Raw genomic sequence first — 17,669 nt, 5'->3', positions numbered from 1 at the left:
CAGTTTCCCCCCCACAGGAGGTGTGGGTTACGTTGATTGGGCACGCTAAATTGTGCCTTAGCAATTAGCAGATGATTAGCAGGTAAATGTGAAGGGTTACGGGAATAGGACTTGATTGTCTTGGTATAGACTTGATTCTATTCTATGAAAGAATTATGAAAACCTTATCGGAAATCAATATGGACTTCATAGTCAACTTCACAAGCAGCTTTGTGTAGTTTACCACCCAGAGTGCTGCTTATCTCTCCTGTGTCTAGGTAAACATACTGCGACTCAGAAGTTAAACAGAATACTCATGATACTGTACTCCACCCTCCATGGATATATCATATGTCACCACATAATCCAATCTTAATTATGCAGCACTAAAATGATAGTAAACCATTTGACTGATTTATTGAACAGGTAAATGAAGAATGCCTGCTACAAACTATTTATTTTAAAATATTAATAAAGGCTGAGATTAGCGAATGTAAACATAGGTGCATTGTAGGCAGGAGAAATTATAGTACAGAATAAGGACATGGGACGTGGCAAAGACATTAAACAAGTAATTTGTCTCAGTCTTCCTGTTAGAAGCAACCAAATAAAAACAATCTAGAAATCGTGGGGAAATATTCGTAATGGAGAAATTAAAGTAAAAAGTAAAGTTTATTTATTAGTCAAAAGTAAGGCTTACATTAATACTGCAATGAAGTTACTGTGAAATTCCCCTGGTTGCCACACTCCAGCGCCTGTTCAGGTCAATGCACCTAACCAGCACGTCTTTCAGACTGGGAGGAAACCAAAGCACCTGGAGGAAATTCACATAAACACATGGAGAACATGCAAACTCCATACAGACAGTGAATCAAATCCACGCCCCTGGCGCTGTGAAGCAGCAGTGCTAACCACTGTGCTGCCCACGGTGGGACTATAGGCCGATAAATCCCCTGGATTTGATGGCCTACATCTGAACATATTAAAAAAGATGGTTACAAAGGCAATGGATGAAATAGCTTTAATTTCCAGAACATGTTAGGTGTTGTCCCCACAGATTGGAAAGCATCTTACAGAACTCCGTTATTTGTGTCCATTATTTTTTTTTCTAATTACACCTCCACAAATCGCTTGGGACTTTTTTCCATGCTAAGGGTGTCATACAAATGCAGAAGAATATCAAGTGAAAATAAGTCTGGGTAATGTTAACTCAGTCCCAGCAGAAACAAGCCCACAAAACAAAATTGCTCTTACATTGGCACAAATCGAAGTTAAAAACTGATAATCTCTCACAAAGGGGGATTGGGTGGAATGTCAGTTTTACAGCCCACCCAATATACTGGCTGCAGTGAAGAGTAAAACCAGGAAGGATGTTTTTTTTAAAAAAAATTAGTATTGTACACGATCTCATCAGCTTGACAGACAGAAGAGTTTAAAATTGCGACTGATCTGGGACATGGAAATATCATGCCAGCTCAGTAAAAGAGCTAAGGCTCATCCCTCATTCAGAGTAGAGCTTTAATATAATATTTGGCTGTGCTAACCCTCGCCTGAGAGGAATCAATGTCATCTCCAGCTGCCAACATGGCCAAGTGTTCTATTCTCCAGGACTGATCGACCTTGTGTGGAAAAACAATTGAGCGTAGCAGACGTAGCAAACCTCTGATCAAAGCTACCTATCTGAATAAATTCTCCTGTGCATGACTGTTAACCTCACAGCTGAGGATCAGAGTCAATCTGCACTGGGAAGCCCCAAGCATCGAATGATTCACAGCTTGCTGGAGATTTTCCAGGTTTTCAATTAATTTGTTCTGAAGCCAGAACGGCTGAAAGATTAGATGTCATGGTCATTCGTCAGCAGTGGGTTTCCCAGCCACTTATGATTATAAATGTGAAGGTTTCATGCTGGCAATAGCACAGAACCTGTTCACTGGAAAGCAGCCCTCTAAAGCAGCTGTTACTAAATCCCTTCTCCTCACGCACTGACCCACTTCTGTTCAAATTTGCCATCATCACCCACCTCCTCAGAAAACCCGTTCCTGATTCTTGTCTTAGCCACTACCCAATTTCCTTTTGAAAGGCCTGGAATGTGCCAATGCCTCCCAAATCTTTGCACAATGTTCCCACATTTTTGCACCTGCCCAATCAGGTTTCTGCCCCTTAGGGCAGCACAGTGGTTAGCACCGCTGCCTCACAGCACCAGGGACTTGGGTTCAATTCCAGCCTTGGGTCACTGTCTGTGTGGAGTTTGCACATGCACATTCTCCTCGTGTCTGCCTGGGTTTGCTCTGGGTGCTCCGGTGTCCTCCCACAGTCCAAAGATAGTCATAGAGATTTACAGCATGGAAACAGGCTCTTTGGCCCAACTTTTCCATGCCGCCCTTTTTTTAAACTCCTGAGCTAGTCCCAATTGCCCGCGTTTGGCCCATATCCCTCTATACCCATCTTACCCAAGTAACTGTCTAAATGCTTTTTAAAGACAAAATTGAACTGTCTCCACTACACTTCTGGCAACTTGTTCCAGACGCTTACCACCCTGTGTGTAAAAAAAAAATTGCCCTTCTGGACCCTTTTGTATCTCTCCCCTGACGTGCTGGTTAGGTGCATAGGCTATGCTATATATTCCCTCAGTGTACCCAAATAGGTGCCAGAGTGTGGCAACTAGGGGATTTTCACAGTAGTTTCATTGCAGTGTTAATGTAAGCCTACTTCTGACTAATAAATAAATAAATGACAGTCACAAATTATATCCTATGTCACAGTGACCATTGTGAAATATCCCTCCTCTTCTTGATCTCTCTCTGCAGCCTTTGACATTGCTGGCCACACTATCCTTCTCTATTAACTGAGTGTGATCATCCTTTCAAGCATCACCTTTGCACTTGCTGACCTTCATTAGCTGTTGATCCACGAATGTCCCCATTTCAAAATCTCCCATCCTCATTTTTTAATTCCTCCATGGCCTTGCCTCCCCTCCATCAGTATAACCATCTGATAAAACTCTTTTCAATTCTGGTTTCTTATGTAGCCTTGAATCCCATTGTCCCATCACTGGGGAACTTTGCCTTCAGCTGCCTTGGCCCTAATCTACAAGTAGAACCATAGAGTCCTATAGTGCAGAAGGAGGCCATTCAGCTCATTGAGCCTGCACTGACCACAGTCCCACTCATGGCCTATCTCCACATGCATTTACCCTAGCTAGTCCCCTTGATACTAAGGGGCAATTTAACATAGCCAATCAACCTAGCCCGCACACCTTTGGTCTGTGGGAGGAAACTGGGATAACTGGACGCAGACACAGGGAGAATGTGCAAACTCCACACAGACAGGGACCCAAGCCAGGAATCAAACCCTGGTCCCTGGTGCTGTGAAGCAGCAGTGTTATACATTGAGGGCATGCATGGTGGGACAATGTGGGGCCCCAACTTTGACATTAAAATGACCACTGTGCCACTATGCGTCCCGTCCCTCCATAAATCTCTCAGTCATAAGAACATAAGAGCATAAGAAATAGGAGCAGGAGTAGGCCATCTAGCCCCTCGAGCCTGCCCCGCCATTCAATAAGATCATGGCTGATCTGTCGTGTCTCAGTTCCACATTCCCGCCCTCTCCCCATAACCCTTAATCCCCTTGCCTATCAAAAACCTATCAACCCACGTCTTAAAAATATTTAGCGAGGCAGCCTCCACCACTTCAACGGGCAGAGAATTCCAGAGATTCACCACCCTTTGAGTGAAGAAGTTCCTCCTCAACTCCATTCTAAACCGCCCCCCCTTTATCTTGAGGCTGTGCCCCCTAGTCCTACTGTCCTTTCTGAGCGGGAAGAGCCTCTCCACCTCTATCCTATCCATCCCATTCATCATCATATACGTCTCAATGAGATCTCCCCTCATTCTTCTAAACTCTAACGAGTACAAGCCTAGTTTATTCAGCCTCTCCTCATAGTTCAACCCCCTCAACTCCGGTATCAGCCTAGTAAACCTCCTCTGCTCTCCCTCCAAGGCCAAAATCGGACTATCACAACAAGACTCTCCAACTTTTAAATCCCTTCTTTAAAACCTATTTCAGCCATGCCTTTGGATACCTGTTCTAATTTCCTTTTTGGCTCATTGCCAATTCTTGTATGGTTACGCTCTTGGCAAGTACCTGGGAATGTTTTACTATGTTGACGGCACTACAGATATGCAAGTCTCTGCTGTTGTAAAAATCCTTTCCGGAGATGCCACAAAGTGAAGGAGCCAGCTGCATTCATTTCAACAGACAGCATCATTTTGCAGCATTCAGACAAGCCTGGCAGCGAATTCAAAAGCATTTGACACAGGCACAGTATGTGGCAGTTCACAGCTAGGAGCGTGCAATTGCCTGGCAATCAGCCAGTGCAATAATTTCACTTCACCCCCTCCCCTGATAGCTCTAGTAAACCAACATTCGGGTAGATGGCACAGAAAGCTCACAACTGACCACATGATATGATGAGTAATGATATATAATTGTGTCAGTCAATAATGGTACAGTTGCATAGATCTTTTAATTAGTAACTGCAACAATGGAAATTTGAACAGCAGGCAGCCTTTGAACCAGATAAGCGGTTAAAGAGGACTTGCATATCTCTTACTGATAGTCAACAACACTCTTTCCAACTAATATTACTTTCCAGTTTCACAATTAATTCTGATAATTTCCTTCTGCTTTAATTGACACTTGTGACAATAAGACGTTTTGGCACCAGTAGCTATTAACAAGGACATTCTTGTAGAAAAACCAGAGCGAGAGACAGAGAGTGATTTCACCTGCTGGATTTAAAAGTAATGCTATAAAGCCATGGGCTCCAATTTTGAGTAGTTAGCATAGTTGCCTTATAGCACCAGCGACCTGGGTTCGATTTCTGTTTGGGTTACTTTGTAGAGTCTGCACTCTCCCCATGTCTGCATGAATTTACTCCAGGTGCTCCGATTCCTCCCACAATCCAAAAGATGTGCTGGTTAAGTGAATTGGCCACGCTAAATTCTCCCTCAGTGTACCCGAACAGGTGCCGGAGTGTGGCGACTAGAGGATTTTCACAGTAACTTCACTGCAGTGTTAATGTGAGCCGACTTCTGACTAATAAGTAAACGTATTCTCAGCTGCTTGTCAGTTTAATTGAGAAGAGCCTTCATACTGTCTTCCTCTCATCATACCATCCCATGACTATCACAACAACATCAGACTGGAGTTCAGTGGCCTGCCCATGGCCGCCAAATACAGCGGCCACCAATTTGTTTAGTTTTCCTCACCCCCAATCTAAGAACTGAGAACCATATATTTCCACACCTTCCAAGGATAATTTAAAAAAAGAGAGAGAATACAAAACTGATCCCAGTACGATCATTTTAGATTGAGAGTACAGGAGTGCAATACTATTCCAACACTTAGCTTTACTTCAGAAGGGCTCTGAGCATTTTGTCATTGTGTTTGTCTGAGCCTTTGACCTGGGTGTGACCAGCCAGAGGGCTCAGCAAATTTAGCAAGGTTTGTGTATTTTCATCTGTTCATCAAGGGCTGAGAGCCAGAAGCACTGGCCATGTCAATAGCCAGATGTCACTGTTAAATATTTTTCTTCTGGGAAGAACTGCAAATGAACAATGACACAGGCACTTCCCAAATAATCAACAGACATAACTCTGCGGTAATTCACAGGACTGCACACCACACAAGATGTTTCTTTCATCCTAATTATGAGTTATTAGCCATGCAAATATCTACAGACCTAAGAACAGACTCAGAGGGCATTTAATGAGATAGTTTGTCCTTGGTTAACACAATATTGTGGGCTTGATCTCAATTCTGAAAAAACTTGGATAGAACGACCTCCACTTACCTGGATGAGTGCAGTTCAAATGCAACTCCCCCTCCAGGACAGCACAGTGGCACAGCGGTTAGCAATGCTGCCTCATAGCCCCAGAGACTCAGGTTCGATTCCAGCCTCGGGTGATTGTCTGTGTGGAGTGTGAACGTTCTTCTCATATTTGCGTGCGTTACCTCCAGTTTCTCCCCACAGTCCAAAGATGTGCAAGTTAGTTGGAATGGCCATGTTAAGTTGTCCCTTCGTGTCACAAGATTTGTAGGTTTGAGGGATTAGCTATGATAAACATGTGCTGTTACGAGGATAGGGCCTAGGTAAGATGATCCGTCAGAAAGTCGGTGCAGATTCTATGGCCAAATGGCCTCTTTCTCAATTGTAGGTATTCGATGATTTTATGCCTGAAAACATTTGATGTTATCAATGGGATAATGGGGCGGTGATGGCCTAGTGGTAGTATTGCGAGACAATTAATCCAAAAACTTAGCTAATGTTCTGGGGACCCAGGCTGAAATCTCACCATGGCAGCTGGTGGAATTTGAACTCAATAAAAATAATCCGGAATTAAGAATCTACTGATGAACATGAAACCATTATCAATTGCTGGAAAACTCCACCTGCTTCACTAATGTCTTTTTAGGGAAGGAAATCTGCTGTCCTTACCTGGTCTGGCCTACATGTGACTCCAGAGCCACAGCAATGTGATTGCCTCTCAACTGCCCTTGGGCAACTAGGGATGGGCAATAAATGCTGGCCAGCCAGCGACACCCATGACCCACAAATGAACGAATAAAAAAAACTGTCCAGGACAATGCAACCTGCTTGATCGACTCCCTCACTCTCACCACCTTCAACATTCACTCCCTCCACCACTGAAACACAATGAGAGCAGTGTGTATCATCTATAAGATGCACAGTAACAATTCACCAAGGCAGCATCTTCCAAAGTTGCAACTTACACTACCTCAAAAACAGCTGCAGATATAAAGGAACACCACTACCAGCAAGATCCCCTCCCAGCCGCACACCATCCTGCCTTGAATGGTGAGTATGGTTGGTGGCGTTACGGCAAATAGGGTCCAGGTGAAGGCTGGGATGAAAGCGCTTTATCTGAATGCACGAAGCATTCGGAATAAAGTGGATGAGCTGGTGGCGCAGATCGACACAAATGGATACGATCTGGTGGCCATTACAGAGACGTGGCTGCAAGGTGACAGGGACTGGGAGCTGAATGTGCAGGGGTATCAAGTGTTTAGGAAGGATAGGCAGGAGGAAAGAGGGGGTGGCGTAGCTCTGCTGATTAAGGATAGCATTAAGGTGGTAGCAAGGGATGATATTGGAGCCAAAGAGCAGAAAGTGGAATCGTTGTGGGTGGAGATTAGGAACAGCAAAGGGAGGAAGACGCTGGTGGGTGTCGTCCATAGGCCCCCGAATAATGATCTGGAGGTGGGGCAGGCTGTTAACGCGCAAATAAGTGCGGCGTGCAGGAATAGGACGGCCGTAGTTATGGGGGATTTCAATCTGCATATTGATTGGTCGACCAATGTTGGACGCGGTGGGCTCGAGGAGGAGTTCTTGGAATGCTGCCGGGATAATTTCCTTGAACAGTGTGTGTTGGAGCCGACGAGGGAGAGAGCTATCTTGGATCTGGTGCTATGTAATGAGGCAGGTAGAATTAGGGACCTTGCGGTGAAGGATCCTCTTGGAGAGAGTGATCATTGTATGGTGGAGTTTCTGGTGCAGATGGAGGAGGAGAAAGTGGGTTCCCGGACACGCGTACTTTGTTTGAATAGAGGGGAGTACGGTAGGATGAGAGAAGAATTGGCGAATGTTGACTGGGGGAGCGCGTTGGAGGGAGGGTCTGCTGAGGAGCAGTGGCGGATCTTTAAGGAGATCTTTCTTGGTGCTCAACAGAAATTTATTCCGATGGTCAAAAAGGACCGTAGGAGGAGAGGTAATAAGCCGTGGATAACGAAGGAGGTGAAGGGAAGTGTTAAATTAAAAGCGGAGGAATTTAGAGTAGCTAAGAGTAGTGGGCGAGAAGAGGATTGGGAGAGGTTTAAATGTCAAAGATTGACAAAGAAGTTGATGAAGGAGGGTAAGAGAAACTATGAAGCTGGGCTAGCGCTTAATATAAAAAAGGATAGCAAGAGTTTTTATAAATATATAAAAAGGAAGAGGCTGGCTAGGGTGAACGTTGGTCCTTTAGAGGATGAGAAAGGGGACCTAGTGGTAGGGGATGGGGATATGGCTAAGGTATTGAATAACTTTTTTGTTTCTGTCTTCACGGAGGAGGATGTGAATAATTTGCCGGGTGTTAGCGATGGAAAGGTGGTAGGACTGGAGGGTCTTAATGACATTACTGTTACTAGAGAGGCGGTGCTCGACAGACTGGAGGGGCTGATTGTGGACAAGTCCCCAGGACCGGATGGAATGCATCCGAGGGTTGTGAAAGAAATGGCGGAAGTTATAGTGGATGCCTTGGTGGTTATTTTCCAGACGTCGCTGGATTCCGGGGAAGTGCCGGAAGATTGGAAAACGGCTAATGTTACGCCGTTGTTTAAGAAGGGTGCCAGGCAAAAGGCGGGGAATTATAGGCCGGTTAGTTTAACGTCTGTGGTAGGTAAAATGTTAGAATCTGTCATTAAGGAGGAAATTGCGAGGCATCTTGAAGGGAATTGCTTGATAGAGCAGACGCAGCACGGTTTCATTAAAGGGAAGTCGTGTCTGACAAATTTACTGGAGTTCTATGAGGATGTGTCTAGAGCAGTGGATAGAGGAGAGCCGGTGGATATGGTCTTTCTGGATTTTCAGAAGACGTTTGACAAAGTACCTCATAAGAGGTTATTGCAGAAGGTAAGGGGACATGGAGTTCGGGGTAGGGTGTTAGCGTGGATAGAGGATTGGTTGTCAAATAGGAGGCAGAGAGTGGGGGTCAACGGGTGCTATTCGGATTGGCGGATGGTGACTAGTGGAGTGCCCCAGGGGTCGGTGCTGGGGCCTCAGCTTTTTACCATTTATATAGATGATCTGGAGGAGGGAACTGAGTGTAGGGTGTCAAAATTTGCAGATGACACCAAGATTGGGGGAACGGCAAATTGTGCGGAGGGTGTGGAGAGTCTGCAGAAGGATCTAGATAGGCTGGGCGAATGGGCCAGGAAATGGCAAATGGAATTTAATGTTGGCAAGTGCGAGGTGGTCCACTTTGGTAGGAAGAATGGTAGGAAGGACTATTACTTACGTGGCGAAAAACTGCAGCAGGCGACGGTGCAGAGGGACCTCGGGGTCCTTGTGCATGAGTCGCAAAAACCCAGCTTGCAGGTGCAGCAGGTGGTCAGGAAGGCGAATGGGATGCTGGCCTTCATAGCGAGGGGGATTGAATATAAAAGTAGGGAGGTCTTGCTGCAGCTGTATAGGGCATTGGTGAGGCCGCAGCTGGAGTACTGTGTGCAGTTTTGGGCGCTGCACCTGCGCAAAGATATTTTGGCCTTGGAGGGAGTGCAGAGGAGGTTTACTAGGCTGATACCGGAGTTGAGGGGGTTGAGCTATGAGGAGAGGCTGAATAAACTAGGCTTGTACTCGTTAGAGTTTAGAAGAATGAGGGGAGATCTCATTGAGACGTACAAGATGATGAATGGGATGGATGGGATAGAGGTGGAGAGACTCTTCCCGCTCAAAAAAGACAGTAGGACTCAGGGGCACAGCCTCAAGATAAAGGGGAGGCGGTTTAGAACGGAGTTGAGGAGGAACTTCTTCACTCAAAGGGTGCTGAATCTCTGGAATTCTCTGCCCGTTGAAGTGGTGGAGGCTGCCTCGCTAAATATTTTTAAGAAGCAGGTTGATGGGTTTTTGATAAGAGAGGGGATTAAGGGTTATGGGAAGAGGGCGGGAAAGTGGAACTGAGCCACGACAGATCAGCCATGATCTTATTGAATGGTGGGGCAGGCTCGAAGGGCCAGATGGCATACTCCTGCTCCTATTTCTTATGTTCTTATGTTGAACTATATTGCCATTCCTTCACTTTGCCAAAATTCTGGAACACTTTCCTAATGGTACAATGGTGTATCTACACCACACGGACTGAAGGAGGTGGTACGTAGTCATCTTCTCAAGGATATCTCACCTGACGAAGGAGCAGCGCTCTGAAAGCTTGTGACTTAAAGTAAACCTGTTGGACTATAACCTGCTGTCATGTGACCTCTCATCTTTCCATCCCCAGTCCAACACTGGCATCTCCACATCATTCTCAAGGAGAATTAGAGATGGCGAATAAAGCCTGATCTAACCAGCAATAGCCACACCTCACAGAAGAATTAAAAATCTCAAGTCTGCTTGCCATGGGTTTCCTTTTAAGAATTGAAAACATGTTTTTTTCCAGTGTCTACAGGGTGATGCTGCCGTATTTGATGGGGAAGTCGGGGATAAATGGTGGTGAAGGTGTGGTGAGGGCAACATGGTGGCACAGTGGTTAACACTGCTGCCTCACAGCGCCACAGACCTGGGTTCAACTCTGGCCTCGGTCACTGTCTGTGCAGAATGTGCACTTTCTCCCCGTGTTTGCGTAGGTTTACTCCCACTGTTCAAAGATGTGCAGGTTAGGTTGATTGGCCATGCTAAATTGACCATTAGTGTCAGGGGGATTAGCACTGTAAACGTGTAGGGTTACAGGAATAGGACCTGGGTGGGACTGTGGTCAGTACAGACTCGATGGACCCAATGGCCTCCTTCTGTACTGTAAGGATTCTATGCTTCTGCATGAGACTGAGGTTGAGGAATCAAAAGCAAAAAAAAACTTGTTTCACATGAGTAGATTCATATTTCAGATCACACCCATTCCTCTTCAAATATTACCAAAAATACTCAGGGACCTTTCACAAGATACAACTAAATACAATTGCTGGTTCCAAGATTTTTTTCTCCCCTCAAGCCATATTGAATCATAACAAGTGATAATACATTTTGTAACTAATTGCAGATTATCTCTTGGTAAAAATAGATGCGCTGTACTTGCTCCAGCGGGAAGACGGGTTACTAGTAGGCATGCATTCGCTTTTCTAAAAAGGAACACGCTCCTTTGGTCTTAATCTCATCCCTACTATTAGTTGGCTCCATAGACAAGATTAATATTCTGGACACTTCTGAGAGTGTATACATCCTCCCCATTTTCCATGGGACGTTTCTTCAGAATGTATTAGCTTTCTAAAAATGAAGAGAGGGTGAATAGAAGTTGTTTGACTGAATGGATCAGTTGAAGGTGGGAGATAACTAGGTGAAATCATCAGGAATACCTCCAACCAGAGTTAATGACTGTATTTTACCCTGCACTGTGGAAACAGGGAGGATCCCCCTTCGTTATAGGGCTGTGTTCTGGACAAGCAGGGAGCACCATTTGAGATGTGTTGGGTGGCACTATGCATAGCAACTTGGAATATGTCCCAAGGGAGGCCATGTGCTCACTGATCTGTCTCCTTGCAAAGGAATTACATCAATCCAATTTTATGCCAAAAAATTTCCAAGTTTAGACAGACCAAATTGGAACAGATGCATTCGTGCATTTTCCTGACCTATTGAAGTGGACACCCCAAAGCTCATTTATATAACCAGCAAGGTGGATAGTGGGGAACCTATGGATGTGGAATATCTAGATTTCCGAAGGTGTTTGACAAGGAGCAGCATAAAGACTGCTGCAGAAGGTGAGATCGCAGGGGACTGGGGATGGAATACTAGATTGAATTGAGGATTTGCTGACTGACGAAAGCAGAGGATCAGGATAAATAGGTCCTTCTCCGGCTGGTGAAGTGTAACTAGCAGAGTGACGCAGGGGTCAGTCCTCAACTGTTTACAATCTATATAAATAATCTACAGCCGGGGACAGAGTATAACATAGCAAAAATTTGCAAATGATACTAAAATAGGTGGAAAAGCAGGCAGTGAAGAGGATATAAAGATTTTACAGACAGATATAGAAAGCTTAGGAGAATGGGCCAAAATTTAGCAGATGGAGTTAAATGTGGATAAGTGTGAGATTGTCCATTTTGGCAGAAAAAAATAGAAAGGCAAATTATTACTAAATGGAAAGCAGATTCAAAATGTGTTCAGGGATCTGGGTGTCTATGTTCATGAATCGCAGAAAGTCAGGATACAGGTATTGCATGTAATAGAAAAGGCAAATGGGATGTCATTTATTGCAAAGAGACTGAAGTATAAAAGTAGAGAAGTGTTGCAATTGTATAGGGTGTTAGTGAGACCACATCTGGAGTATTGTGCCCAGCTTGCGTCTCCTTATTTGAGGAGGAACGTGGTGGCATTGGAGGCAGTTCAGAGGAGGTTCACCAGATTGATTCTGGGGATGAAGGGGTTGACACACGAGAAGAGATTAAACAGTTTGGGCTTGTAATCACTGGAGTTTAGAAGGAGAGGGGATCTGATCGAAGAATAAAAAATTGTAAAAGGGATTGATAAAGTAAATGTAGACCAAATGTTTCCTCTTATGGGGCAATCTTGAGCACAAGAGGTCACGGGTATAGGTTGAGAGACGATGGATTTAAAACTGAGATGAGGAGGAGCCACTTCACACAGAGGGTGGTGAATTTGTGGAACTCACTGTCCCACAAGCGTGGCAGAGTCTGAATTGTTGAATAGTTTCAAAAAGAAGATAGATACATTTCTAATTAAAAAAAGGGATAAGGGCATATGGGAAACAGGTGGGGAAGTGGATTTGATACCAGGGAGAGATCAGCCATGATCTTACTGAATAGCAGAACAGACACAAAAGGTTGAATTTGCCTGCTTCTGCTCCTAATTCCTGTGTTCCTATGTTACCTTAACCGTGGTGATTTATACTTTGATTTTCAGAAGAATCCCAATTATGAGATCTATTTTTAAGCTGTGGATTGTGTACATTGACACAACTTGAGAGCTGCCATCTCAGTGCAAAGTTCACTGCCAGCCAATAGCACAATTTGTGTAATCTCTCCTATGTGTTTGGAGCCCAGCCTTACAACTTCTAGTGAGGTCATTCCTTCCCACTGTTCGTGGAGTTGTGACTAACAGACATCCCCAAGCCTAAAGCTGATGTTTCTCTTTCATAAGAACATAAGAAATAGGAGCAGGAGTAGGCCATCTAGCCCTTCGAGCCTGCCCCGCCATTCAATAAGATCATGGCTGATCTGTCGTGGCTCAGTTCCACATTCCCGCCCTCTCCCCATAACCCTTAATCCCCTTGCTTATCAAAAACCCATCAACCCACGTCTTAAAAATATTTAGCGAGGCAGCCTTCACCACTTTAACGGGCAGAGAATTCCAGAGATTCACCACCCTTTGAGTGAAGAAATTCTTCCTCAACTCCGTTCTAAACCACCCCCCCTTTATCTTGAGGCTGTGCCCCCTAGTCCTACTGTCCTTTCTGAGAGGGAAGAGTCTCTCCACCTCTATCCTATCCATCCCAGTCATCATCTTGTACGTCTCAATGAGATCTCCCCTCATTCTTCTAAACTCTAACGAGTACAAGCCTAGTTTATTCAGCCTCTCCTCATAGTTCAACCCCCTCAACTCTGGCATCAGCCTAGTAAACCTCCTCTGCACTCCCTCCAAGGCCAAAATATCCTTGCGTAAGTACGGCGCCCAAAACTGCACACAGTACTCCAGCTGTGGCCTCACCAATGCCCTACACAGCCACAGCAAGACCTCCCTACTTTTATATTCAATCCCCCTCGCTATGAAGGCCAGCATCCCATTCGCCTTCCTGTCCACCTGCTGCACCTGCAAGCTGGGTTTTTGCGACTCATGCACAAGGACCCCGAGGTCCCTCTGCACCGTCACCTGCTGCAGTTTTTCCTGCAACATGCTTTCAGTCTCCAACTCGTAAACCTTTAATGGCACTACACAATCATAAAATCCCACCCAAAGACAACGGATCATTCCATGGTCTGCCCCTCCCCCTCGCTGATTCCCGTGGTTGGTAGGACAGTAAAATTCCAGCCACAGAGTCCAGATTAGCTTTGAGTCAAGCAGTAGATAATTGAACCAAGCAATTTTGGAAGTGGAGTTGGTTTAAAAATAGGCATTTCTCTGCAGTGCAGGATGAGTCATTTCAATGTCATCACCAAGGAGATTGTCACTTTCCTCCCATCAAATCTGATAGTTGCTAATGGCTGCACAATGTTCAGCATCATTCATGAAGCAGTCCCTATCCAAATGTGGCAAGACTTGGACAACCTTCAGGCCATAAGACACAGGAGCAGAATCAGGCCCATCGAAGCCTGAGCAGCCATGATTGAACAGTGGAGATGTTTCTCAACCCCATTGTCCTGCCTTTTCCCCATAACCTTTGATCCCCTTACCAATCAAGAACTATCTACCACTGTCTTAAATATACTCGATGACTTGGCCTTCACAGCCTACTGTGACCACAAGACTGTAAGACATAGGAGCACAACTGGACCACTCGGCCCATCGAGTCTGCTCCACCATTCAATCATGGCTGACTTCTTTTCTCATCCACATTCTCCTGCTTTTTCCCCCAAAACCCGAGCCCCTTATTAATCAAGGGCCTATCTATCTCTGTTTTAAAGACACTCAATGACCTGGCCTCCACAGCCTTCAGTGGCAAAGAGTTCCACAGATTCACCACTCTCTGGCTGAAGAAATTCCTCATCTTGGTTCTAAAGGGTTGTCCCTTTACTCCGAGGCTGTGCCCTTGGCCCTTGTCTGTCCTACTAATGGAAGCATCTTCTCCATGTCCACTCTATTCAGGTCTTTCAGTATTCCGTAAGTTTCAATGAGATGCCCCCCTCATCCTTCTGGAGATTCTGGGTTTATCATTGATAAAGTAACATTCCTCCTACACAAGTGCCAGGCAATGACTATCTCCAATAATCTAACCTTGACATTCAAAGGCACTTCCATTTCTGAATGCCCCACTCTCCTAGGGGTTACAACTGAATTGAACCAGCCACATAAATACTGTGGTTACAAGAGCAGGCAAGAGGCTGGGTATTTTGTGGAGTGTGACTCACCTCCTAACTCTCCAAAGCCTGTCAACAATCTACAAGCATGATGAATATTCAGCATTTCTAAAGGGAGGATCTTTGACCAAATTTCTGAGGAGGTAACCAAGAGAGGGTAGACAAAGGTACTGCAGTAGATACAATCTGCATTTTCAAAAGGCTTTCTAATGGAATCATAGAATCCTACACTGCAGAAGGAGACCATTTGGCCCATTGAGCCTGCACCAAATACAATCCCATCCAGGCCCTATCTTCATAACCTTATGCATTTACCCTAGCTAGACCCCCTGACACTAAAGGGGCAATTTTAGCACAGCCAATCCACCTAACCTGCACATCAGAGAATGTGGAGTCCAGGGACAAGTGGCATAATATATGGCTTCAGAACAGAAAGCAGAGAGTGAGAATAAAGGATAGTTATTCAGAGTGATAGAAGGTGGAAGTGGGATTCCACAAGGCTCAACTGCCACTTGTCCCCAGACTCCACGTCCTCTGACCTTATTCATTAGTTCTACAAACATGCCAGCACTGACACATTAGACCAAATGGATATCTTGTGCCTGAAGAACTAATCATACTGGAAAATGGATATCAATAAGCAGAAGGGAGTAACTTTTTGAAATACTGATGATTACAGGAGATGATCAACTAGCTTTCAGTCTTGCTCTGGGTGAAAGCACAGTTTCCATTAATGTTAAAAATAACATCCAGTAAGTAGAAACTTTCCAGTCTCTAAGAATGCTTTTATTGATTAACATTGGGACAATGAGGGAGCCTTTATTGTTTCTGATGTGAAGACTACAGCCATAACATTATTAAATTAAGCTGGTTAGATCTGCTCAGTTGTTCCTATTATTTCAATACACAGCACTTGGAAACACTTTTGATTCTCAATGGGAGACACAAATGAGTCATTAGAAATTGTCTTGTAGTTCCTAACCTCAATATTAAGTTGCACTTAATGGAGGTCAGTTAGCTGGATGGCTAGTTTGTCATGCAGAGCAATGCCAACAGTGCAAATTCATTTCCCATACCAGCTGAGGATAACAATGAAGCACCTACTTCTCAACCTTGCCCCATGTCCAAGGTGTGATCATTAAGTTAAATCACCACCAGTCAGCTCTCTCTCAAAAGGGGACAGAGCAGCCTATGGCCCTCAGGGACACTGAATTTTTCCATTTTGGCCAAGTAGTTATTGAGAAGTTTACATTGGAAGCAATTAGTGTGAATTTATTTTTTCAAAACAGAAAGGCTTCAAGGCAGCCCCAGTTACCATGGAAACACTTCTGACTGAACTCCTAAGGGACAAGTACAGGGAATGAAAAAAAAAGTACCTTGCCTCTAGGTAGCGATGGTTTTAAAAGCCTCCATTAAGCTTATTCTGCATTAATGTAATTGTTTGGGAAAGAGCTGTAAGCCATACAGATTGGAAGACAATGGGAGTTTTCAATATATAAAATTTCTGTAATTTATTTTTAATCTGAGGATTCCCTCAGATTGTGCTTCAGATCACTTCATAGAACTTAATGATAGAGTTAGCTAAATTTTCAATTTGCTAATAAAACAAAATTAGTTGGGCTTACATATCTAGATATTCACTTTGAAATTGCAGCAACAACTGCAATATTGGCAGACAAGTGACACACCATCACTACCTGCCCCACCCCTGCCCACATCCTTTATCTCTTCTATATTTATTCAAACTCCGCTCTGACTATCTCCTTCCTTCCACTCACCACTGATTCTCAGGCTTTCAGCCGTTGAGACCCTGCATACTGAAATGCCCTCATTAAACCTGTCCATCTGTCTCTCTCCTTGAAACCTACCTCCTGGATCGAGCTGTAGACCACTCCTCCCAATGTCTCCTTTGTTTTAGGATTTATTTCTTCTTTGACGGTGCCTTTGTGAAGGTCTTTGAGGTATTTACTATTAAGCGTACAATATGCAAGTTACACTGAACCATTAGGGGAGCTCATCAATTACCCTGACATAAACTGCAGTGAGATTATCACAAAATCCCTCTGGAAACTTAATGGGAGAAGGCATAAGCGTAGCATGAGGTCAATTACTTTTTCAGGGAGCCAGCACAGATACATTGGGCCAAATGGATGTAACAATTCTGTGATTCTATGTTTAATGTTAATATTGTATGGAAAATTTATGGCTCAAGTTTGTGTGGAAAATTACATAGACAAGAAATAGAAGCAGAAGTAGGCCACCAGGTCCTTCAAGCCTGTCGACCACTTAATACAAGCATGGCTGATCTATGCCTGCCTCAGATCCTTTTCAGTGCTATTTCCCTAAACACTCTATTCCGCGATCTATCAAATATTTATCCACCTCCACGTTTAATATTTCTACTGATCCAACCTCCACTACCCTTTGAAGCAGAGAATTCCAGAGATTCATCACCCTCTGCAAGAAGAAATGTCTACGCACCTCAGTTTTACATCTTGCATATCTTGTAGCAATGTTCCCTTGTTTGAGGCTCTCCCCCTAGAGAAGACATCTCACCATCCACTCTCTCAACTCCCCTCAGGATCTTATATGTTTAAATAAGGTCATTCCTAACTCTTCTAAATCCAAGCAATACAGACCCAGACTATTTAGTTTCTCTTGATAGGGCAATCCTTTCATCCCAGGAATTAGCCTGGTGTATCTCCTCTGGACTGTCTCCAATGTTATTATATCCTTTTTAGGTAAGAGAACCAAAACTGAATGCAGAATTCCAGTCAAGGCCTCACCAACACTCTGTACAATTGTAACAAACCTCCCTAACTTTATCTCCAACTCCTTTACAAAAAAAGGCCAAATTGCCATTTGCCTTCTTAATTACTTGTTGG

General features: G+C 44.3%; 1 protein-coding gene across 2 annotated transcripts in view; it reads right to left on the bottom strand.

Moving 5' to 3' along the window:
- The window catches only part of LOC145343922 (EF-hand calcium-binding domain-containing protein 4B-like), a 163,623-nt gene that overhangs the window by 124,273 nt on the left and 21,681 nt on the right, over positions 1-17,669 (bottom strand). The gene's annotated exons all lie outside the window — the stretch shown is intronic.

Source organism: Carcharhinus amblyrhynchos, chromosome 6 (genome assembly GCF_965287045.1).
Source record: "Carcharhinus amblyrhynchos chromosome 6, sCarAmb.v2.hapA, whole genome shotgun sequence".
Lineage (NCBI taxonomy): Eukaryota > Metazoa > Chordata > Chondrichthyes > Carcharhiniformes > Carcharhinidae > Carcharhinus > Carcharhinus amblyrhynchos.
This window is presented reverse-complemented; position numbering and strand designations above follow the sequence as displayed.